This window comes from Hyaena hyaena, unplaced genomic scaffold (assembly GCF_003009895.1).
Source record: "Hyaena hyaena isolate Hyena2069 unplaced genomic scaffold, ASM300989v1 scaffold_94, whole genome shotgun sequence".
In the NCBI taxonomy this organism is placed as follows: Eukaryota; Metazoa; Chordata; class Mammalia; order Carnivora; family Hyaenidae; genus Hyaena; species Hyaena hyaena.
Genome location: NW_024080726.1, coordinates 3394881 through 3420527, shown reverse-complemented (window position 1 = coordinate 3420527; position 25647 = coordinate 3394881). Strand labels below are relative to the sequence as shown.

Genomic DNA, 25647 nt, shown 5'->3' with positions numbered 1-25647 from the left:
CCAAAGGGGCAACAGATCTTCCCAGGCTTGACCCCAGGCCATTTGCAAGGAGACCCCCAGTGGCCTGGGGCCAGCCAGCTGTGCGTTTGGCAAGACAAGGACGCCTCTTCCGGGCCAGAGTCGGTGAGGCAGCCAGTTTGCCCTGGACACATTTCGGGAGGGGCTTTGGGAAATGTCTCTTTGGCCAGGCGGGTCCTGGAGACTCAGACAGCGAGGGCTCTGCTGTGCGCGGAGGGGAGAGGACGTGCAGTCCTTTTAGACGGTCTAGCCTGGGCCCGTGTTTGCAAAGAGAATAAACCCAGGCCATTTGACACTGCGGCTCTGGAGCTGGGGGTGGGGCTCACATCTAACCAAGGGCACTGGGACACCTTTAAGTGACTCCTGTCCCTGGAAGAGATGAGTAGAACTTGTGGGTGCCCTGTTCTTTCTCTTGCAGCCATCTCATTCTCCCCAAGGCCAGGCTGAGAAGCCCCGGGTCCCTCCGGCCCCACCCCCACCTCACTGGCCCCCTGCTTGGAAGCCCACTAAGCCGCTTAGACATAGATTCTATTTTCAATTGCTTCTCAAGCAGCTGAGACTCTGCCGGGGAGAGAGGATTGGGGTGAGGCTTGGATGCAGCTTTCTCGGGCTTGTCACTGGCCATCTGGGTAGGCCTCCTGCTGACCCTTGGGGGCAGGAGAGGGACCCTGTCGTCTCCAGCAGAGTGGGGAGCAGGGGCGACAGCGGTCTACATCATCTAGGTGCCTGCTTCCTGCATAGGAAGACTCAGGGCAAGTGGACACTCCCCAGGGCCAGAGGAGGCTATCCAGTAAGCTGACGTCCAGGGCAGTCTGCTTCTGATGAGATGTCTGGAATGACTGAGTGTAGTAGGGAAAGGTCCTCCCTACTGAGGAGCTGGGGAGAAGGAAAAGCAAGCTTTGGTCTCCGGGTTTGGCTTTCAGCTCTGACCAAGCCCCCTAGGCTAACAGATGGACAAGGTGTGGCTGGGGTGGTCCCCAGCTCCACCCCCCTTCCTGGCCGCCTGTGCCCCACCTGTGGCCATGGTCCTGCCAGCCTTTCCCCTGAGAACCGGTTTCTAGAAGCAGGCTCCACCCACCAGGAGCCAGAGTCCATACGCTGACCTAGTGACCACGGGTCAGGCCAGGCCAGTCCAGCCATGAGACTGCCACGGTTTTTTCCCTCCCATAGTGACCTTTCAGGGTGTCAGCTGCTCCTGGCCCACCTCCCTCCCCACTGCAGACTCACAGCCCACCTCCCCGTCACCCTCCCCTGCACCTATCATGGGATGCTGAACTGTCCACATGGTAGAATGTGCCCAGCCAAACAATTATTTATGGAAGTTAAGTGATTTCCTTGTAAATAATTGAAAATGTCACAGTTTTACCAAAAATAAGACAGTGTATTTTATGGAGTAGGAAACAAAATTCACATGAGTTTTGAAGATACGACCTACAGTGAGAGTGAATTGTCTGGACTTGGGCGAGCTGTCTTGAATTACATCCATAGCCAGCACCTGAGGGGCCACCCTCACCTGCTTCTGGGAGGACTTTGGAGGAGAAGCTTGAGGAGCTCGGACATAGGAGTCCTCCCCATAAGTAAGAAGTAGGTACTGCCAAGAGCCTTCTGGCATTCATCCGGCCTGGGTTAGCTCATGGTTCTCTGGTGCTTCTTTGCCCGAGCTAACCTGCTTCGGGGTGCCCCAGGCTCCACTCTGGAGACAAGGTGGCTTGAGATAAAGCGGGTTTGACCCAGTCTTCTACTTGGGACTTGAAGCTGAGTGGCAGAGATAGCCCCTTCTCTGAGCTGCAGCTTGCCCAGCCCGTGCCTTGCCTCAAAGCATGAGGGCCCTTCCCACAATCAGCCTCTGCAGGATCCATGTCATTACAGACTGGGTATGCATGTCCATCCTTAGCCTTCTTTATTCAGGGGCCAAGGGGCCTGGTCCTTGGGCTGGAGAAGTGATCTGGTGTTCGCAGCTGGGGCCACCCCAGATAGGTCTGTGTAGAGTTCCTCTGCATGGCAGTGAATAGGTCACGTTGGAGCTGGGCCTCACCACCTCTGTGCAGCAGTGACGAACGGGGCCCTGCAGAGAAACAGCATTGAGAGAGCCCAGCCTCTGCAGAGGCCAAGGAGGCAGTCTCTGCGTCTTTATCCTGGCTGTTGGGGCAGGAAACAAAGTAAAATCCATGGGGGGCACCCCGGAGCTTGGGTGGACCTGGGTGCTTTCATAGGATCGGCTTTGTAGACTGTCTGGTGGTCGGTATCAGTCAACTTGTCCTTGACCATTGCATGAGTTTCTTGGGCTCTCCATGACAAATGAGCACGGACTCTGAGGCTTAAGACAGAAATGTATTCTCGGGGCACCTGGATGGTGGTTAGGCGGTTAGGCGTCCAACTTCAGCTCAGGTCACAATCTCACGGTTCATGAGTTCAAGCCCCACGTCGGGCTCTGTGCTGACAGCTGGGAGCCTGGAGCTGCTTCAGATTCTGTCTCCCTCTGCCCCTTCCCTGCTCCCTCCCACCACCTCTCAAATATAAATGGATATTAAAAAAAAATTTTTTTAAACAGTAATGTATTCTCTTACAGTTCTAGAGGCTGAAAGTTCAAAATCAAAGTGTCAGCAGGGCCATGCTCCCTCTGAAAGCAATAGAGGAGAATCCTTTTTGCCTTTTTTTAGCTTCTGGCGGCTGCTGACAATCCTTGACGTTCCTTGGCCAGTGGCAGCAGGACTCCAATCTCTGCCTCTGTCGTCACTTGGCACTTTGTCTCTGTGTGTATCTCTGTGTCCCCGTTTTCTCTTCTTAGAAGGGTGCCAATCATTGAATTAGAGCCCACTCGTTTCAGTATAAATTCGTTATAACTACTTAGCTCTTTAATTAACTAATTACAAAGACTTTGTTTCCAAATAAGGTCACATTCTGAGACAGAGGGAGAAGAGCACGCCCCAAGATACAGCGGGCTACACAGACATTAACAGAACATTCCAGAAGGAGCCCATGAGAGAGACTGAGAAGAAGCAGTCAGGGGAGCTGGAGGCACCAGGAGAGGATGGAGTCTTAGAGCCTAGAGTCTAGATGCTTCGCAGGAGGATGGGGCACTCAATGCGGTCAGAGGTGCCAAGGGCCCGCAAGTTGAATGTCAGTGGGCAGGCGATGGGGTGCTCTCTCCTGGGCCACTCTCTTCTCCCTGAGGGTTGTCTCTACCCAGGGCTCCCTTTATGGTATATGAAGGTAAAGGTGCAGTAATCTCCTCCTTTGTGTCTCTTCTCAGATCCAGAACCATCCACTAACTGCCCACCCTCCACCCCCGAGACAGCTCCACTCAGATTTCTCTTGGACAAAGTCAACATGTCCCAGAAGTTACTCACTACTGTTCCTTTGTTGCCCCACCCCCACCCCTCCATCTCCTCTTAACATCCCCCACCCTAGTGGACAGTCCCACCACAGGAAGCCAGGAGTCACCCCGAGACTTCCTGCTTGCCCCGTCCCCGCACCCCATCACCACTCCAGTTTCTTTCTCCCCCTGATCTCTCTCGCTTCCCTGCACACATCCCCCTCCCGTCTGCCGCCTTCGTGCAGCCCAGCGTAACCTCACACGTGTGAACCAGTCTTCCAGCCTCTCCTCTGGCCTCCTTCTACCAAGACCATTGGCTCATCTGCTGTGCACCAGACACTGCTCTCGGCTCGTGAGGTTTATATCCCTGTGGGAGAGAGAGACAGCAAACAGATCACAAAGGAACTCATCAGGGCACTTAAAAGGGGTGGCCTGGTAGGGGGTGCCAGGGTGGCTACTGTAGATTTGGGGGGGTCAGAGGAGGCCTCTGTGGGAAGAAGGTATGACAGGAAAGGAGCCAGCCACAGTAAGTGCAGAAGAAGAAGCTTCCGGGCTGAGGGAATATCAAGAACAAGGTCCCCAGAGAAAGAACAAGCCTGGCGTGTCACGGGAGCCAAGGAGACTTCTGTGGCCGAGCAGAGTGAGGGAAGGTACTGGGGAACGAGAAGGGTCCAGGAAGGTCAGGAGAGGCCAGGCCATGTGCAGGGCGTCAGCCAAGGCAGAGAGCTGGGATTTTATCCTGAGGACAGTGGGAGGCCCCGGGAGGTTGACCCCTCAGGTTTGTGTTTTAACACCCCCTCCCCCCCCCGCCCCGCATGGAGAATGACCTGTGTCTCCACGTGCAGGTAGGCCACCTGACACTCTTACATCAGTGCATGCGAGAAAGGACAGGGCCCGGATGGGGCTGGTAATGATGAAGCCCAGGAGACACAGGTTGGGGTTTGGAGTAGAGTCAAGGCTTCCGCAGATGATTCGAGCATGGATGAGGAGAGAGAATGACGGGTCGTACCTAGGCTTTGGGCTTGAACAACTGGGGTATGGTGGATCGTTCCCTGAGATGGAAGAGTTTGAAGAAGCAGCAGGTTTGGGACATGGGGAGTGAGGAGTTTGGCATCGGTCATGTTATGTTCCATTGCCTTGTTAGGGATGCCCAGTGTGCCCTTGAAAGTCTGCAGGCCAAGGAGAGACCCAGAATGGAGATAAAATTTAGGCATCATGGGCTCATAGATGGAATTTAAGGTCATGGGTCTAAATGCCACTGTTCCATGAAAAGGTGTAGATAGGGGAGGGGGAAGGGCACAGAGTCTACCCTGGACACCCCCAGACATCGGATGTCAAACAGAAAGGAACTGGCAAAGAGGCTGGGAAGAAGCAGCCAAGGAGTCAGGAGGAAGTTGAGAGGACATGATCTTCGCAAGAAATAGGACATGGGCAGCGGTGTCACCTGCCAGGTGAAAGGTGGGGCAGAGCATTGCACGCAGAGGCAGCCGCAGGCCAAAGACCCTCAGGCAAGAGGGAACAGCGTGCGTTAAAGAATCCAGACAAGAGGCTGAAAGCTCTGGATAAGGTGGTGCCAGACCTGTCTCTGCGCTCGGAACCATGGCCTTCCCCAGTCCAGGACAGGACAGGAAGGCCCAGGAGCCTCTCAGACCCCTACCCAGCCCAGGAGATTTGTGCCTCCCACACCTCCCACACCTCTGCCCACAGCCCTGCGGGCCCCAGGAGGTCAGCTTCGTTGTCCCTGGGCCCAGAGAGACATCCTGCACCTGCTCTGAGTCCCTGAGACAAACTGTCTCCCACTGGTTCCCCATTGGGGTTCAGGGGCTGGGAGTGAGCCCCAATGCATGAACAAACTCTGACTTACCATCAAAAGGCTTGTGGACGTGGGGCTCTCAGCCCTGACCGCTGCTTGTTGCTGGAATGCAGTAATCCTCGAGATTCCTACCTGGCAGGCCCGCTCGGGCATCTGTACCCCCTGCTCCTCAGTGGATAGTATTGGGCCCCTGTTATCCTACCACATCATTAGAGTGTGGGTGAGCTGTGCCCCAGAAGCCATCGTCCCAAAGGAAGCCCTCTTGGAAAGCCTGGGACCCCAAAGAGACCAGAAAGCCTGGGGACACAGATGGTCAAGCCGGCATATTGCTGGCTTCCTCAGCCTTTCCTAGCATCTGGCTTCTAGAATCTATATCCCTGGAAAAGAATGGAGATGTGGATCTATTTAGCCAGCAGTGGGGAGCCATGATCCTAAGACTTGGACCCTCAGAACGTCATCAGCGAGGAGGAAGAGGGCAAGGGCCGCCCAGGGGCTGGTGTGGCCCTCCTGGAGGAACTGAAGCCGCAGTTCCCAGAGCAGGGCAGGGGACACATCTCCCTCCAGTCCAGCCCCGCACAGGACCGAGAAGGCCAGACAGCCTCTGGCTGGGGCCGAGAGCAAGGCCTCTCCTTTTTAAAAGCTCCTAAAAATACACACATTTCTGATCCGTCTGAGCAGCCCGGCTGACCTTGTCCCTGCCTGTGACAACATGCCATTGAGAATAGTCTGATGGGCCGAAGACCAGCCCCCCGCCCTCTGCAGTAACCTGCTGAGGCTCTACACTTGTGAACCTGAAGTCCTTTGTTTGAGAACAAAAAGTGACAGGCAGGGATGTGTCTGACTTCTATCCTTAATAAAGAATCACAGGGGACATTTAAAAAATCAGTGGCAGGGTGGAAATAGTTAACACACCAGAAACAAACCTAGAATCTTCCAGAGTTAGAACCTGAAGGAAGTTCAGCCATCATGTGGTCCAACCTTCTCGTCATTCTGGAAGGAATCTGGGCCCAGAGAAGAACGGCGATTTGCCCCAAACTATTGCTGAAGCAGAATGAGAGCCCCCCCTCCCCCGACTCCTAGTTCAGCCGCACAGCCAGACCCACCCAGGCTCTGGAAGCCAGGACGTGAGGTCGGAGGGAAAGGAGCTGGCCTGAAGCCACGGGTGGTGGGGCTGATTGTGGTTTCTTGGCCTTGATCGGCATTTGCTCAGGTGTCCTGGCTGAATGGCCAATGCTCTTTCCCATGATTTGCACAGGCACCCACCCTCTGCTCCAAGCCCTTCATGCTGAGACATCAGCACATGGAGGAAGGGTCCCCCAAGTGTCCTTTCTCCTGCCCAAGTCCGAGATGTGCTGGGGATGTGAGCAGAGAACTCACCCCCTGCCCTGCCCCGTCCATTCAGCAGCATCGTGTTTAGAAGAGCCGATGGCAGCTTGTGTCTCTTCAGTGATGTTTAGCTGCATCCGTTGGTCCAGACACACAGGGAGAGCTGGCTCTTTCCACAAACCCTGCCTCTCAGCACAGAGCTGCCCACCCAGTGGTTACAGCAGTGACATCTGAATGCCACCACCTGCCAGGCCTCTCCAGGAGGGGCTTACAGGTATCGCCTCGCTGAGCCTGCCAGCAGCCTCTGAGACAGACACAGCGAGCCTCAGAGACGACTGCAGGCCAGTGATGCAGGTGATCTGACCCCACCCACCACTCAGCCTTCCTCTGAGTCTCTCCCTACTTCGGTCCTGCTGCTTCTGACCTGGCCTCCAGAGCTGGAAGCATCCCTTGCCGCTGCTCTTCCCTTCCCACGATCCTCTCCCCCTCCAGCCAAGCCATTGACAAATTAGGACCTTCAAACCCACGGGGCTTCCTTCTCCTGGGTCTATCACCCCCCCCATCTTGGGTTTTTCCCATCCCACACCTGGGCCATCCCACACCTTCTTTCCCTTCCCATTCATGCTATGTGCGACCAATGCATTCAGAAGGGATGGACGGAGCACCTACTGCGCGCCTGGTGCTGTGCGAGGTGCTGTCCACTGAGAGACTGACTAGAAAACCAGCAAACATGACCCTGTGTAGTGAGATCTATTAGGGAGAGAGGCACAGGATGTGGGAGCACCTGTGGGAGGCTGTGGTCATCTGCTCCTTAGGAAGGTCTGGATAAACTCAGTCTCCAGCAATCCAGCCAAGCTTGCTGGCCTCAGCCTGGCTTCTCAGCTCGTCGGCCCTCCGTCTCCCCTGCATCGTGCTTCGCCCCTGCGTGGCCCTATGGCAATACTCAGATTTCTGGAACTGCACGGACTGCGTAACTTCCCCCCTCTGGATCTTCCCACGCGCTTTCTCTCTGATCTTGCAGGTCTTTCCCTGTGATCAGTGTAGAGAATGCCTGAAAACTTATATTCCAACCCACTTCTGCTATAAAAGCCAATTCCCCACCTCGTCCCTTTACCACCCACATGCAGGACGTCTTCTTTTTACTTCACCTTCCGTCACACGTTACAAATTCCTCTGTTAGCCACTCTCTCTTTGTAATTACTTATTCACTAAGTGTTCGGTGCCAGGCACTGGGCCAAGTGCTGAAATCCTGAACGGCTTACCATCGAGTGCAGGAAAAATCAAACCTGACCACCCGCGCCTTCCCACAAACAAGAGCTTGGGGAAATTGTAAGCGGGGTGGGGGCCCCCTCCTCAGGAGGTCTGGGAGGGGTTTCTGCTCCAAGAAATGGGCCTTGAGTTGAGATCAGGAAGAGAGGTTAACTCCACGAAGAAGGGAGGCAAGAATATTCTAGGCGGATGAGATGGCATGTACAGAAAGCTGTGCGGTGGGAAGGAGCCTCGTGGTAGAAGGGAGCACGTGAAGGTTGATGAGGTGGAAAGGGAAGCAAGGATCAGACCAGAAAGGCCAGTGGGTGCTCAAGTACAGTGCTGTGTGGGCCGGGCTGAGGACAGCTGGCTTTGTCCCCAAGGAGAGGGCAGGCACTGAGGGTTTGAGAGGCAGTGATGTGACCAGGTGTGCATTTCAAGAAGGGCTCTTGGCTGCTGTTTGGAGTAGGATGGAAAGAGGGTCAGAGAGGGTGAGGGTAGACCAATTATTCCTCCAGGCTGGGGACCATGCTGGACCATGGTGGTTTTGGAGAGAAGGGACACAGTCAAGAGACATTTGGAAGGTGGCATCGATATGAACTGCAGGTGGCTTAGATATGGGGGCTCTGTGTCATTCACCCTGGAGAGGACCAGTCACAAGTTGAGCTGAGTTTGAAGGGCCTTTGGGACATCATGTGAAAAAGCAACCATGAGTGAGTGGATGTTGGCTCCGAAGCTCAGAGAAGCAGATGGGCAGGAGAGAGAAGTCTGTGACATGTCTGCACGGAGGTGGGCCAAGGGGTGTGGATGATATTGACAATGGTGAGAATAGCCAAGGACTTTTTATCTTAATTATCATCATGCCCCAAGAGGCTGGGAACACAGTAGGTGCTCAATAAATGTTTCTTCAAGGGAATGGACAGATGGACGGATGTATGAATGGATGAGCAGATGGATGCACAGATGGACAGCCAATGGTGTTTTGTGACCATCATCCTCACTGCTGACTAACCTTAGCTCTAGGCTGTAGTATTCCTGATGTCCTCCCTGATGTCAGAGCCAGGCTGGGGAGGGGGTCTAGAACTGACCAGGCACCATCGCCTCCTGAGAGGCACTCTGCTGGACGCAGCATTTTACAAGTCAACTGTGCAGGCTTCTGCCTCTGGGAGCTCACGGCCTAAGACCCAAGGCAAACCAGACAACACAACCGCTGTGATGGGTGCACATAGAGGCAGGCTCTGAGTATTGTGGGAGCATATGGCAGAGCCAGGGGTATCCCCTTGGTACCCCCATCAGGAAGGGAATGTGTTTGACAGAGGCTGATCCCGCATGAAAGCTGTAGTATTTGTTCGTAGCAGTGCTCTTCGTATGTAGAAAGAATGGGAGAGTTAACCAACTGCGAGGTCAGAGGGAGCACAATCCATTCAAGACCACCCTCTCTTCTCATACTAACTGCAAGTTCAGGGGGTTCCCAAGTCCACGCTCAGCTTTGGTAATGCACTGAAAGGATTCACAGAACTCACAAAAGCTGTTAACGCTCAGCTACAGCTTATTACGTCAAAAAGATACAGATTCATGGGGCGCCTGGGTGGCTCAGTGTGTTAAGCACCCTACTCTTGATCTCAGCTCAGGTCTTGATCTCAGGGTCATGCGTACAGGCCCAGCATGGAACCCACTTAAAAAAAAAAAAAAAAAAAAAGGATACAGATTAAAACCAGCCAAGAGAAGACGTGCAAAGGGCAGAGGCCAGGAGGCCACTGAACAGCCAGTTGCTGTTGTCTTCTCCCTGTAGAGTCGTGGACGGTGTTACTTGCCCTGCATCAGTGTGTGACATGTGACAGTGCTCATGGGGTGTCACCAACCTGCTGTGCTTACTGGAAACTTGGTGTCCAGAGCTTTTAATGGGGCTCCATCAACGGGCATGAGCAATTGCCCACCTAGCTGACCTGTCTCCTGCCTCTCCAGAGTTGGCTGATACCATGTGACCAAAAGCCTCCATCCTAAATGACACTGTTGATCCTTTTAATGTTTGGTGTGGCCAACCCCACCTTACAAACATCCCATGACCCACACTCACCTTAAACCATACTGTTAGGCGATCCAGTGACAAGGACACTCCCGTAAGGCCTAACACCCCAAGGGCTTAGAGATCATCTTTCAAAGGCAAGGATAAAGGCCAGACTTCTTTTGGGGCAAGGTTAAATTTGTTTACTGAGCAGAACAACCTCTCCCCCTTCTCTGTTCCCACCTGCCCTCACCTGCCTCCCCTACTCCTCAGCCCGATTTCTTTCTGTGTCTTTGCTGAGAGAGGAAATGATGAGCGTCCAGTGTGTTTTCTGTTGTTTTGTTGCTGTTTTTAAAGCGGTGTCCCCACGCAGACCTCGGGTAGTCCTCAGCAGTCCTTTGGGACCGAAGAACCCATTTTACTAGGAAGAACGGTCCGGGTGAAGACTTCGACTTCCTCAGAGAGTACTTTCCAAGGTTCAAGGTTTCCTGGGCAGAGACAAGGAAGTAAGGAGATTGCAGATCAGTCCACCTACTTGTGATTTAAAGGAGACATTCTAGGAGCCTTTGATGGCTCAGCTTATTATTCTAACAGATTCTTTAAATTACTTATTGAAACTACTCACCTGTGCCACAGCCTGTGCTTCTCTATAAATGAACCTGCTTCCCGAACCCATCCTGCAGACAGCAGCCCAGCCCCAGCAATGTTCTCTTCCCGCTAAAGCGTTCTGATGGCTCCATTTGCTGCTGCAGGGTTATGAGCAGCTCCATTTGGAGAAGCCTGGCCTCCTCCCTCCCTCCCCACCCCACCCGTGATGGGGGCTGGGAGCCACAGAACCAGTTCCCCCCTTCCCACACTGCTCCTTTTCCCTCTGCCAACACTGACGGGGACGGATCTGACCTTGCAAATGGGGACCAGCTGGGTGCAGATGGGGACTCCAGAGCCAGGGCGGGGACCTAGGCAAGAGCATTCCTGCTCAGTAATACACCTCTAAGAGAAAGGGAAGACGTAGATTCAGCCTTCCGCCACCTGCCAGGATATTAACAATTCAGTGTGATTCTTCAGGCATAAGAGATGCATCAATGCTCTAATTTTATAAGCTCAGTGATGTTTCTTATGACATCGGAAGGCCTGGCCTGGGTCACTCAGGGGCGGTAAAAGCCAGTGGAGCTCCCTTGAGTAGCTCCAACACAGGAGGCCCTGCACAGAGGTGCTATGGGGCCAACCAGAACTGATGCAAACACAGTCCCACGAGACTGAGCCCCATGCATTCGAAGCCCCCCGTTCTCTGGAACTTGGAAATGGCTAATGCATTCATCACGAGTCTGTGGGCTCCCCGCTTGAAAAGCAGCAGGAGAGACCAAGCTGTGAGCGGAAAGCAGATGTGCAGCAGGAAGTCTGACTCCAGGGCCTGGCTGCACCTAAAGACACCGTTCCTCCTTCCCCCTGACATTCCTGTGTGTGACACCCAGTAGGAAAGCGAGTGGGTGTGCGTTTTACATTTCCTACATGACTTCAAAGTGAGTTAAAGCCGGGTCAATCGTTGAGTGGGGCTGCAGGCATTCAGGGGAGTTCCCTTTCAAAACAGATGCATGGTGCCCCTCAGGCCTGTGGGGAGCAGAGCCAGGCAAGGGACTGACCCAACTTACTGATCATGAAGGAGCTGGTGAGCTGCCGGCCTGTGTGGGGCGGTGGGTGCACCGGGAGGGGCCACAGCAGAAATGTGACCCCAGGGTGTCAAAGAGCGACGGGCTGGGGGTGGAGGTGCACGTGCGTGCATGGGGTACACCTCTGTGCTTTTCCCTTTTCCCCGTCACCTTTTTGCTTCTCTGGCTTTAGCACCTAAGGTATCTAAAACTCTCCCCAAATCAGGGTGTCAATTCCACTCCCCTGAGACGCACAGGATTTGAGATACGCTTGCCATTAATTGCGCCTTCCCTTTTGACTGCTTTTTCCTTCTTTTGGTAACTCAGAACACGACGCAACACGGCAGCATCACCTGTGCCGTTCTGACCTCCGTAATTAGTATTCCCAGGCAGTAACTAGTCGCTTCCTTAAAAGGAGAACTTTCTAGCTCTTTTTTTTGCTGGTACATGAGCCTCAGGTTTGGGTAGGCAGCACCCGTCAGAATGACGACGTCGAGGTGGTTTTCACCATAAATACACCGTACGGGTCGTCTAACTCAATTGTCGCCTGTGAGAGAACATTCTGGTCTCTTTAATCAGATTTCCATTTCGACTCCGGGAGAAAGCACACCGTGGCAGTTTTAATAAGTGCATAGCTTGCGGGGAAGCAGCCCCTTTTGCGAGTGTGATGGCCCCGGACTGCGGGTGCATGGCAGCCTCTTCTTCAGGGGCTCTCGGTCTCCTGCCTCTAGGGGAGGCCAGCAGCAGCCCGGGGGAGGGATCCTGGAGGCTTGGGCCCCAATTTGGCAAGAGTGGCCTTGGAGGGGACCACAAATTCTGCACACGAGGGTCTGTAAGCCCTCAGGTGGGCAAAGAGATGCAGAGAAGGGCAGGGAGCTGTGTGTCGAAGACAGAACTTGTATGAGCTCAGGCAGCCATAACACAATACCACACGGGGTGGCTGAAAGCTGGGAGTCTACGCTCAGGCTGCCGGCGGGTGTGGTCTCTGCTGAGGGCTCTCTCCTTGGTTTGCAGACGGCCGCCTTCTCACCGCGTCCTCATAGGGCCCTTCCTGTATGTGCTTGCACCCCTGGTATCTTTCCGTATTGCTAGTTTCCTCTGTTAAGGAAAGGCCTCGGAAGGATTAGATGAGAGCCTAGCCTAACAGCCTCATCTCAACCTAACCGCCTGTTTTGAGGCTCTGTCTCCAAATACAGTTACATTCTGAGATATCAGAGGTCAGGGCTTCAAAGAGTGAATTTGAGGGGCGCCTCGGTGGCTCAGTCGCTTAAACGTCCGACTTCAGCTCAAGTCATGATCTCACAGTTCGTGGGTTCAAATCCTGTGTCGGGGTCTGTGCTGACGGCTAGCTCAGAGCCTGGGGCCTGCTTCAGAATCTGTGTCTCCCTCTCTCTGACCCTCCCCTGCTCACGCTGTCTCTCTCTCAGAAATAAATAAAACATTTAAAAATTTTTTTAAAAAGTGAATTTGAGGGGGATGCGATTCAGCCCCTTCCAGAGCTATTCTCCAAAAATGGGAAGTTCTGCCTGAAGTGGATTTCATCACTGCCCTGAGGGCTTCTCTAAGGCCCCAGACCTGCCCTCTGAGACCTCACAGGGGGCAGTGACTCAGACCCCAGGGCTCATGCTGGAGTTTTCTGACTATGTCGGCCAGGGTGTGAACTGGTTACCTCGCTCTATTGTTTAGCTAGGACAAAGTGCTAACACCTTCTGGGCACCAGGCTATGAGCTTCACAAATGTCTCATTGAGTCCTTATGATGACCTTGTGATGCAGCCACTATTTTCATCCCCATTTTATAGATGAGCATATGGAGGCCTAGAGAACAGACCCTTTCCAAGGTGCCAGAGCTGGAAAACAGGCGTGCCCAGGCCCTTCTGACTCCTGAACAGAGCACCCGCTGCTTAGATGCTCTGCCTTCTTAGGGTTTTAGGCTTCTGGTTCAAATAACACCCAGGCCCAGACTGGCCTGACTGACCCAGCTTAGAGGGCTCCCAGGCCAGATGTGACCCTGCCTCTCTGAGTACACCTGAGGTGCGCCACCTGACTGCCAGCACCAAAGGGTGGCCGTGGCTGGCATGGCTTCAGGAAGGGTGCTTGGGGGCTGGGGGTGCAGCAGCTCTGTCAGCCCAGCAGCTAAGTCTGTCTTTTGATCAAGGAGGGGCTGTCACCCCCTGTCCTTGCCTCCTTGTTCACCTGGGTGTACCTGTCCCTGTAGCTGTCCCTCTAGCTCCCTGTGAGGCCCAACCAAGAAGCAGCTCCAGCTCCAGAGTGTGATTTCTGGGGGCTCTGCTCCTCACTAGTGCACAGTCCAAGGCAAGTTACATAACCCTGCATGCCTCAGTTTCCTCCTGTGTAAGCTGTGACAGTCGCAGCACCTACTTCCCAGGCCTGGGTTAAACATGGACAGAATGAATGTGGGTAAGGAGGTGCAGTTGGGCCTCAGTGACTATTTTCCTGATGATGATGACGATGACAAGGACGATGATGATAATGATGACCATGACAACAACGACCATGATGATGATGATGACAATAATGATGATGATATGATGACGATAATAACAATGATGATGATGACGATGGCCATAATGACGACGATGATGATGACAATCATGACACAAAGCCCATGACGACAATGACGATGATCATGATGATGGCAATGATGATGAAGATGATGACAATGGCGATAATAACAATGATGGTGTTTGATGATGACAATGATGATAATGACAATGACAATGATGACGACGATGACCATGACGACAATGACGATGACAATGATGACAGTGATGACCATGACCATGACGACAATGATGATGACTATGACAATGATGGTGATGATGGCAGCTCCCACCCCAAGAGGAAGAGGAAGCCTCTCCACTCCCCAGGTGGCATCTGCTCCCTGGGATCCCATCACCCTTCAGACTCACGGCTCTGTGCCACTTTTCCATAAGGACTGTGTTGCCCGGAGACCTAGAACAGATGGGACTTTGGTGAAATGAAGGAAGGTGCATACTCAGGATGGCCTGGGAAGGACCCCCTCCCCCCACCCCCAGCGACACCGGCATGTGCTCAGGGGTCTGGAACCGTTTGCCTCAGTTCCTCCTGAATGACTACAAAATAGGACTGGGGAGAGTCTCTCTTCTCCCTCTGTGGGTGATTACTGGCCATGCCTAAGGCGTCCAGGGCAGCTCCCCCACCCAGCTACCGTGTGCTTAGGAAGACAAGCTCATTTTAACTGCAGGGGGAGTAAATAATCGCGGGAGAGAATCCACCATTCCAGAAGATCCTAGAGTATATCACGAAGATAGTCCTGGTCCCCAAGCTCTTCCTGGGTGCTCACCAGGCTCCAGGTTATCCACTTGCCATTAATTATCCAGTTTCATCCTCTCCGTGCTTCCAGGAGGTGTTCCCATCCCCATTTCACTGAAGAGGAACCTGAATCTCAGAGGGCTCAGGGGATCTGTCCTATGGCACACAGCTAGGGATTCAGACACAGGGCTGTCAGACACCAAAGCCCGGTGAGTGCTTTATCCCCGCACACCACCACTTCCTGAATGCATTTTGGGTTATCCACCTTTTTGACACTCTGTGCCCCTTAGAGCAAAGCATGTCTCTGCTGTGCTCCACTCTCACAGAGAGACTAGCCATGTATTTCATCATTTGGCACGCGTATCGTGTACTGGGGGAAGTGAGGGAACAGATGGGCCTGGATACGCCTCTAGGGAGAAGGAGTTGGTGTTTTCACCCAGCTTCTTTGGATTCCCTTTCTGGATTATGTCCTTTAAGAGAAATCCCCAGGTTCTCAGGCTGATGGCTAATGCCTTCTCCTCCACCTTCCAGATTAGATCTGACAGCCTTCCCAGGCTGATTCGAATCATGGTAGCACGGTTTACCCTGGTAGAAAACACCTTTTCTCCCCACCGCCCCCTATACCACTGTGCCCTACGGTTATCATCTACTGCATAACAAACCACCCCAAAGCTTAGTGGCTGAAAACAACCAGCATGAATTCATTCTCATGATGCTGTGGGTGGCCTGGGCTCATGCATGCAGCTGCCTTCGCAGGACTGGTGGTTTCAAATACAGAGTCCCTGTAGCCGGGGCTCGGGCGATCGTGTCAGGCCAGGCCATGCTGGACATACCCCAGCACCACATCTACATGGCCTTTGACCTCATTTTGCAAAACAGGCAAACAAGGTATAGGAAGAGAAAGGAGTTTGCCACTTAAGTAGTTAGTGGATTAGTTCCGGTGGAGCCGGAAGCAGAGCCCAGGCTGCTGACCCCAGGCCTGAGCCCTTCCCCCCACCCTCATACGGAAGGCTCAGGTGCTCTGATGAGGACATTTGGAGCTCAGCTGGAAATGTTGGGGGCTCTCTGCAAAGCCTACCTTCACCCCTGAATCAGCCAACCATTGTGATGGAGAACCCCAACATACCAGGGAGTTCTTCAAAGGGAACCCCAAGTTCAGGATGCTATTCTCTCCAGGATCCTGAGCTGGTAAGGAGGCAATCACTGCAGGCAAGAATTTGACAGACTTGGCCCTGGCTCCTTTCTCACTCAGAAGCAGGATTAGAAATGGCCCCTTTTCTGACCTCCTTTTGCCCCCGTGTCGACCATCGCCAATTCAGTGCCTCCCCTTTATCTGTCTTGTCTCCTCACTGAGCAGTCACCTGGCAGGCCCTCTCTATCTGGATTCTCTGTCAGCATGTGTCCCCCACTGGGCTGGACACAGGGAGCTTGGTGAGCAAGGATGGATGGCCTGACTCTGAGGATAAGCCATCAGGCCCCCTGACCTTGGACTTCCTTTTCCTATCCATTAGACTGCTTTCCCAAAGTTAATTCACTGATTCTTTTCTATATTGCATTCTTTTATTCTTGTTATTGTATGTGTGTTTTACAACTATGATTAACACTTCATACAATTCATCTATTTCAAGTGTACAATTCAAAAGGTTTTTAGTAGATTCACAGGTTGTGCAGACATCACTACAGTCTAATTTTGAACATTTTCATTCCTCCAAAAAAGAAAGCCCATACCCACTAGCAGTCATGTTCCATTCTCCCCAGCAAGCTCAAGGCAACTATTCATCTCTTTTCAGTCTCTATAATTTTGCTATTCTGGACATCTCATATAAATGGAGTCATGTAATATGTGGCCTTTTATGGCTGGCTTCTTTCCTTCTTCAAGATCCTTCCATAGTATAACATGTGTCAATGCCTCATTCCGTTCTTACTGCCAAATGAGTGTCCATGTGTATGGACATATGTTTTCATTTCTCATGGATATACCTAGGACCGGAACTGTGGGGTCAGGTAGGAACTCCATGATTAACCTTTTGAGGAACTGCCAGACTGTTTACCAAAGCAGCTGCATGTTACATGCCCATCAACAGGGGATGAGGGTTTCAATTGCTCCATATCTTTACCAGCACTTGTTATTATCCATCCTGTTTATTATAACCATCCCAGTGGGTGTGAGGTGGTGTTTCGTTGTGGTTTTGATTTTCATTTCCCCAATGCCTAATGTTGTTGAGCGTCCTTTCATATACTATTGGCCATTTGTTTCTCTCCTTTGGAGAAATATCTATTCAGATCCTTTGCCCATTTCTTAAAAAATAAGCTCTTAAAAGATTATTTTAATATTTATTTATTTTTGAGGGAGCATGAGAGGAGCAGGGGCAGAGAGAGAAGTAGACAGAGGATCCGAGGTGACTCTGCGCTGACAGCAGAAAGCCCAACACGGGGCTCAAACCCACAAACCACGAGATCATGAACTGAGCCGAAGTTGGATGCTTAACCTACCCACCTAGGCACCACAAAAGTAGGCTATTTAAAAAGAATATATTTGTAATTATTCTTTTTATACTCTAGATACAAGTCCCTTATCACATACATGGGTTGCATTCAGTGAACTATATTTTTCACTTTCTTGGTGGTGTCCTTTGAAGCACAGAGATTTTAAATCTGATGAAGCCTGATCTATCTATCACCACCCCTTCCCACCTTGGTTGCTTATGCTTCTGATGTCAGATCTAAGAAACCGTTGCCAAATCCAAGGACACAAAGATTCACCTCACAGAATCTGAAACAGGCTCCAGGCTCTGAGCTGGCGGTCAGCACAGAGCCCGATGCGGGGCTCGAACCCATGAACTGTGAGATCATGACCTGAGCCGAAGTTGGTGGCTTACCCGACTGAGCCACCCAGGTGCCCCCCAACTTCATTCTTTTGTGTGGTGATATCCAGTTGTCCCAGCCTTATTTGGTGAAAAGACCCTTCTTTCTCCATTACTTCTTAGTGCCTTCAAGATACACTGAATAGGCACCTTGCACTTATTTTTAAATTGTCATCTAGTTTGAGAAGACTCCCATTTGGTTATTTTCTATTGGAAATAAATATCTCTGATATAGTTAGAAACAGATTTTATTTCTTATGAGTTAGAAGAGACAAAGTTAGGCTGCACTAACAAACAACCCAATCTTAGTGCTTTATTTCTTACTTGTGCTCAAGTCCAGTGTCAGTTGTTAGGGCAGCTCAGGGACCTGGCTGCGTAGAGTCTACATCTTTACACAAACAGGCTTTCATAGTGTCCAGGGCTGGGAAAAGAATGTGGTGATTGTTAGAAATTTCCCAGGCTGCTTCTTAAATGAATGGTAGCAAGAGATTTTAGGTACTTGGAGAACTATCAGGGAGAGATAAAATAAATACAGGCTCAGAACCTAAAACGCTAATCTGCCGCTTACCATCTGTGTGCCTTCAAGCAATTTATCGGACTTCTTAAAGCCTTTATTTTTACCTCTATACGATAGCCGATCTGCAGAAGAAGTCATGGCAGTGTATGTGAGTGTGATAACAGGGATCCAACAAACTGTATGGAGTTCCTTTCTTTCTCATCTGCACAGGATGCACCCCCTTGGTTCATCATGAGACCCTCCACAGAGGTTAGGGCTGAGATCCCTGCTTCAAGGGGCAAAGATTGCACTTTGCTCAGTGCTGCGAAGTGATCACTGAGCAAAGCTTTCTTTATCCCTATTTTTAAAAACAACCCGGATAAACTCAAAGCCCCATAAAAATCTAGTGTAATATTTTGCCTTAAGCACATGCATGCCTTACCCTGTCATTTCCTAACCTGCTAGAAAGGAACATGCATACCCACAAGGAAAGACAACCTGTGGGTACTCGGTTCTAGCATGCTGTCAGAGCTCTGAACTTGCTTCAGACGCATCTAGCATCCCCCACCTGGCACCGTCTGACTTTCTATGAATGGGCCCAAAGAAGGCGTATGCTCTTGTGGCTTCTATCCTGAGACAGAAGCGCAGTGAGGAGTCAGAGTGACAGATCTTCCAGGAGGGTAATGAGCCCAGCAGAGGAATAGGGAAGGGACTTTCCTACCACAGAAATGTCGCTTCAGGCTGCCCGAAAGGAGCCCGAAAGCCTGCTGACCCCAGCCTTACCACCAGGGCACAGCCAGAGTGCTGATGCATCCACGACTACCTTTCTCACGTGCCAGGTGGACTCGAGCTGCTGGAGGCGGGGTAAAGGGCCATCGGCTCCACTGATGCGCTCCTCGGGCAACTGGGATGTCTGGGTCTGAACCCCTGCTTTTTTAAAATAAACCCAAGGGGGGCACCTGGGTGGCTCAGTTGGTTGAGCGTCCGACTTCAGCTCAGGTCATGATCTCACAGTTCGCGGGCTCAAGCCCCATATTGGGCTCTGTGCTGACAGCTCGGAGCCTGGAGCCTGCTTTGGATTCTGTGTCTCCCTCTCTTTCTACCATTCTGTCTCCATCTCTCAAAAAAAAAAAAAAAAAGAAAAGAAAAAATACACATTAAAAAATTTTTTAAATAAAACAAAGTAAAATAAACCCAAGGAAAACATATCCCTGCCTGAAAGACAGAAAAGACTGGAGGCATCTTCTCTTTAGCAGGGGTCCAAACGCCTGAACCTGGATCCTAATTATCCTGAGGTCACCGGGCATTGTAGAGTAGAAAAGCAGGTGTTGCCCCTCAGGATCCCACCTCCCTATTGTTCTCTGTTGCTCACAATGCATTCAGAGCAACTCAAGGACTATCACCTGACTACTAACAGTGTGCCCGGCATTGCATAAGGTGCCAGGGTAAATTTAAGACTTTCTTCCTGGTCTTGAGATTACAGCCGTCTCTGTCTCAGCTAATAACCAATTTTAAAAAAAATTTTTTTTTTAATTTTTAATGTTATTTATTTGTGTGTGAGAGAGAGAGACAGTGTGAGCAGGGGAGGGTCAGAGAGAGAGGGAGACACAGAATCCGAAGCAGCCTCCAGGCTCTGAGCTGTCTGTACAGAACCTGACGCGGGGCTCAAACACATGAACCGAAGTCGGACCCTTAACCGACTGAGCTTAACCGACTGAGCCCCTCAGGCACCCTAACAACCAACTTTTTAAAGCACTTCTTATTCGTGTATAATTCATGGGGCACCGGGGTGACTCAGTCGGCTGGGTGGGGGACTTTTGGGGTCAGCTCAGGTCATGACCTCACGGTTTGTGGGTTGGAGCCCCGCGTTCAGCTCCTTGCTGACAGCACTGAAAGCGGAGCCTGTTTGAGATTCTCTCTCTCTCTCAAAATAAATAAGCTTATTAATGTATAATATGCACATGGAAAAGTGCACATTATCTTAAGTATGTGAAATTCTGCTCATCGAGTTTTCACAAACTAAAACCGGTGCTCAGGTCAAGAATAGAATATTATCAGCAGCCCAGAAGTCTCCCCCTCCCCTTTCCAGTCACTTACTACTCACCACCCTAAGATAACCTGACTTCTAGTAGCAGCCAACTAGTATTGAGTGTGCCTTATGCACCAGGCGCTGGTATAAGCACATCGACTGACTCATTTAACTCTCGCGCATAGATATGAAGTGGAGCACATGGCCAGCAGTTGGGAGAGTCTAACTCTGCACTCAGACGGTTTGTCTCCAAAGCCCTCTTCCTTGACTGCTGCCCCTGACATTGCCTTTCCTGAAAATAAATAGATCCCACCAAGGAAGTGCTGTGACAGCAATGCATAATAATTGCTCCAGGGTCACATCTGCTGGGGATTGGGGGGGGGGCGCTGGAGCCAGGCCTTAAGGAACGGATGGGGTCCCCCTAGCAGATAAAGCCAAGTTGGGAAGCAGAGTCAGGAAGTGCAGGGGTCCTGTGTGGTGAAAGCAGGGTGCATGGACGCAGGTGAGGGAGGGCACATGACAGGTCTGTTGGAGCAAGATTCTGAACAGCATCGAGTGTTGTGACTTTGCCAGGGCAGGGAGGGACTTGCAGACACCGTCAGCCCCCAGGAGTCAGGCTGTGCACCTGCTTGCTTCCTTGGCTCAGAGGCCTGGCGCAGAATAGGACCCAGCCTCCCAAGGAGCGCCCATGGCTTGGCCTCTAGCCAGCTAAGCATTTTTTGTTTGGACAGACTTAAGGGCTGTGCAAAATACTGTGGTGGTTTTTGCGCGTGTTTGGGTAGGATTAAAAAAAAAATGTCCGTCCCCATCTTTGGGGATTCTTTTCAACCCAGATGGCAGGAAAGGGGAAACAATCCATCTCAAAGATAATTGACAACATGGAGGATAAAAGGAAGATAGCCTCAAGGAGAGTCTGCGTGGGTCAAGCGCTTTCTATGTGCAAGACCGTAGGTGGGTGTGGGGGCGGCAGCACTTGAATAGCAGCAGGGCGAGGAATGTAGGGAACGGAGAAGGGGTGGTGGTGTCCACTTGGGGTGCCTCGGAAGGCTGCTAGGAGACGGTGAGCCCTGATGGAGAGGTGTGATTTGGAGTTGGGGCAGGAGGCGAGGCGAGAGGTTGTTATGCAGAAGTATCCAAGTGAGAGGGCCGAGCCGCAGCCAGAACTTTTGCACGCCAGGGTTAGACCCGAGGAGTGGGCGGAGGCCCTGGGACTCCAGCTCAGGAGGTGGGGCCCCCGCGCCGCCGGCGAGGGAGCCTTGGGCGCTCCTGAACTCCCGGGGGACCCGCCATCCACCATCAGAGCAGACAGCCTCGGCCCTGCCCTGGCCGCCGCCCGTGCGCCTCTGCACTCGCGCGCGAGGACTTGCCCCGCGTGCTCGCGGCCCAGGCGGGCTCGCCGCGCCCCGCGCCCCTCCTTCCCGCCCAGCCCGCCGCGCTCCCTCGCTCGCCGCGCAGCGCAGCGCCGGCTCCTCCCGCGGCTGCATTGCAGACGCCGCCGCCGCAGGGCGCGCCGGGGCCGCGCCGGGAGCCGTGCCCGGGTTCGCCGGGACCCTGGGCGGGGGTCCCGCGCGCGGACCCGACGGCGCCGCGGGGCCGGGAGTCGGCAGGCCGGTCGCGCGGCGGCTCCGCGGGGCCTTGCAAGCGCGGCCCGAGCGCCCCCGCCGCGCGGGTCCCCGAGGAAGCCTCTCGGGGCCGTGGGCCCGGGGGAGCGGGCGCGGCCGTCGGGCTCGGGGCCGTTCCCGCCCTCGAGGGGACCGCGGCCGCCCCCCCTGGCTCGAGTCTGGGCGCGGAGCAGCTGGCGGAGTGCTGAGGGGCCGGGGCCCGCCGGGGCCCCGCGTGCGGGCGCCCGGGGCCGCGGGGCCGCGCTCCGCCCGCACCCTCCGGGCCCGGCCGCCCGCCGTCCAGCGCGGCGCCGCGCGGCTCCGGCGCAGTTCCGGCGCAGTCCCCGCGCCGAGCGGCTCCGCGCCCCACACCTGCCTCTGCCCGGCTCCGAGTGACGTAGCTCCCTCCGATTGGCGCGCGCGGCGCGGAGGGCGGGGCCGAGGCCGGTGAGCTCACCGCCGCGCCCTGCCATTGGCCCGGGCGGCGCACTCGGGCTGTGGCGGGGAGACAGCGGTACCCGGAGCCCGAGTCGTTCCAGCTGCGGCGTGTGGAGCTGAGCGGGTCGGCGCCGGGCTAGGCTGTCGGAGCCGGGCCGGGCGGGGCCGCGCGGGAGAGGAGGAGGAACGCAGAGGCGGCTCGGCGCCAGCGCGACCGAGCGGTGGCCGTGCTCTCCGAGTCCGAGTGAGTGTGCGTGCGGCCGAGGGGAGAGTCGGCCGGGCGCGTGCGGGGCGAGGGCGGCGGCCGGCGGGGGCGCGCGGGGCGGCGGGGGCGCGCGGGGGCGGGGCCGGGGCGGGGGCGCGCGGCGGCCGGGGCGTGGGGGGGCGCGCGTGTTCGCGCGAGGGGGCGCGGGGTGTGTGCGGGCAGCGGGTGCCAGGACCCCGCGCGGCGGCGGAGGGGGGAGGGAGCTCGAGGGGCGCGCGAGCTCACGCGAGCGGGCAGTGTTTTGGCGCGTGAATGTGCGTGGGTCCCGCGTGTGTTTACTGCGCGGGTGCGAGGGAGGGGTGTTTGGCCGAGCGGGAGCGGCGCGTGTTGCTGGAGCGGGTGTGCAAACACGCGCGTCTACGGAGCGAGTGGGGAGGAAGCGCTCGTGGGGATGGAGAGCGCCTGGCGTGTTTGGACGCGTGTTTGGACGCGTGAATGTGCGCGGGGCGAGCGTGCGCCGAGGGAGCGAGCGTTTCTGTGAGGAGGTGGGTTGGGGAGTGGGCGTGAGATCACGCGTGTTCCTGGGGCGAGTGGGGGTGAGGGGGGACGTGAGGAGCGAGGCTGAGCGCGCGCGTGTTGGTGCGAGGCAGCGAGGGCGGGAGCGGGTGTGAGGACACGCGTGTGTGCGCGAGGGAGTGGAGTGTTTGGGTGAGTGGCGGTCTGGGGGCGCGCGTGCGGGGAGTGGCCGCGGCGGGGCGCGAGGCGCGCGGGCGCCCACGGGGCCGCCGACTGGTTTTTGCCTGCGAGGCGCGGCTCGGCGGCGGGCTTTTCGGATCCAGCGCCCTCTTCCACGATGGGGCGCCGGGAGAGGGCGGGGGACAGGGGCCCCGTGGCGGGGAGTGGACGGGGGGTGGGGGGAGACCGGGGCCCCTCGGCGGGGAAAGGTGCCCCCCGGTGGCGGGGGAGGGCAGGTGCCCCCCCCCCCCCAGGCCCCGGGGAGGCCCAGAGAGAGAGCAGGGGACGGGTGCCCCTCGGCGGGAAGGAGGGTGAGACAGGTGCCCCCTCAGCGGGGCGCGGGGAGCAGGCGCTCCTAGGCGGGGGAGTGTGGGGCACTGGTACCCCTCGGCGGGAGGGAGGGCAGCGGGGAGCGAGCTCCCTGGGCGGGGCGTGGGGAAGGGGGACCGGAGTGGTTCCGTTTCGGCGGGGAGAAGGGAGAGGGCCCAAGACTGGTGCCCCCTCCGCAGGAAGAGGAGAGAAGGTCCAGACAGGAGCCCTTTCTCGGGGAGAGGAGGGAAGGGTCGGCCCCTGGCGCCTCTGCGGGACCAGGCGGTTGGAGGCTGCCTTCCTGTGCAAGCCAATGGCGTGAATGAACGTCCCATTAATCTGTGCGTAGAACCGGCGGGGAAAGTTGGTTGAGTTCAGAGACTAAGAGGTTTGGAAGAACTCGCGAGTTCGGCTTAGCCTGCCGACCAGTATAGGAAAGGCTTGACTCTTGCTTCCGCCATCCACCCTCAGATGGGCTGGAATGGAGGCTCTGGGTGGCCTCCTTGCACTTACAGATCTCTCGTGATTAGATTCAGGGAGTGCACAACTCTAAGCGGTGGCTCTGATGGTGTTTAAATGTCAAGACTTTTTCAGCCTCCATAGAGGCTCTGTAGGCATCAAAACACATTTCTGAAACCACAGTGCTATTGCAAAGCATCTTCCTAAATCAATCGGTTCACCGGGGAATGATGACAGTGTTCGTCTATTTTATATTTTGTCCACTATTGCTTGGTATGATTTCTGCTGATTAACCTGAAGTATCTAATTAGCAACCAGATTCAGTAAACGTGAGAAGTGCTCTTAAATAGAGAGTCTCATGTGTTTGGTTGGTTGGTTGTATGCATTCTATTTCTTTCACCAGTGAAGCCAAACGCTGACATTATAAAATTGTGCTCCCCCCAAATTTTGTCATGTGTTGTGCGATGGCCCGCTGCATGTAAAGGAGTCCGTTTTTCTTTCTGCATAAAGGAATTTTACAGAGCGTTTTCCTAGAGAAACTGTGTCGTATAGAGAAACTACTGCCTGGGAACATGATAGAAATACATTAAGCAGTAGCATTTTTCATGATATGTGTTTATAGAAAAATATTATTTTAAGACCAGCATTAGACAATAGCAAGTAAGCTTTTGTATATTCTCTTCTTAGTCTTAGATTTAGGGATTAATAATGTTTAATGTTCTAAACAGTAACACTTATTTACAGGATATGTGTTTCCCAAATAAATTTAGCCAAGTGGTGAAAATAAGGGAACACTGGTGTGAATATCCAAGGGGCCTCTGTTCAGTCATCCTCATGATCTATGTTCCAAATAAACAAAGTGGAACCACAGTATTTAAAAGTCATTAATAACAACATTGTATTGCATTGTATTGTTTAAAGTTTTGTTTTTTAAATAAACTTTTCTGCTTCTGTGATGCACACACATGGACACATGGTCATTTTCTCCAGGACTCTGCTGGGCCTTCCTGTCCATATTAGCAGCTGCCAGTGCTGCAGTGTGTTCATGTTCATGCCAGACTGTTCTAGAGAGTATAGGTAACAGGTAGCACTGAGGGTGTTTTACTGATGTGAGATAGTGACGTTACAGAATTCAGTGACGCTGAGCACCCCCCTGGTGAAAGATGTGAAGCCCTAAGCGACGGCTGAGAGTCAGGTGCTCTCTCAAAGCCCTCGTCTCCCGGCAGCACAGGCCATGTACGTTTGGGGGATCTAGAGTTAACTTTGAGAACCATCAGAGTTTTTCTGCTGTTTTAATCATTGCTTTGGGAAGTTCTGAGGCTGCAGAGCTGTGCTTGTAGGCTGCCGGTTTTCAAGGTTTAAGGGCAAACTTAGTACCTTTATTTAAAACACAACTTTAGGAGTCACCCAGAAAGGTCAGTAAAGCCTGTTTTGTTAAACGTGGCCCAGTTCTTCAGCTGGTGCGGTGGTTTCTGGAAGTCCTTTATTGTCATTTCCTACCTCTCGTCCAGCTGTTCATTATGTATCTGCCGTGTCTTCTCTCATTCAACGGGCATCACTTTCTCTGGCCGAAAGTGGCTTGATATTTGTATTCCATCGATCTTTTCAGAAAGACTGTCCCAGTGGTGCCAAGTCTTCATTGTTAAATATCAGCCGTGGCATCCTGTCCCGGTATAGGAGCCGAATATTTGGGAACTTAGTTGCACATCCCCTTGCCAAAAAGCCTTTGGCACCAGCACATGATGTAGTTTTTGTAAACCTTGCCTTTTTTTTTTTTTTAAAGAGATTTAAGGGAGCTTACAGAGATACAAGCACCCCCTACTCTC

At 53.6% G+C, this 25647-nt stretch overlaps 1 protein-coding gene across 4 annotated transcripts in view; it reads left to right on the top strand.

Moving 5' to 3' along the window:
* The first annotated feature begins 22306 nt into the window (after positions 1–22306).
* LOC120233636 (calmodulin-binding transcription activator 1) overlaps positions 22307–25647 on the top strand; it is a 53661-nt gene continuing 50320 nt past the window's right edge. For all 4 annotated transcript variants that reach the window (XM_039234989.1, XM_039234990.1, XM_039234988.1 and 1 more), the window contains exon 1: positions 22307–22357. The gene's annotated coding sequence lies outside the window, so the exon portion shown is untranslated. The remainder of the gene's footprint in view (positions 22358–25647) is intronic.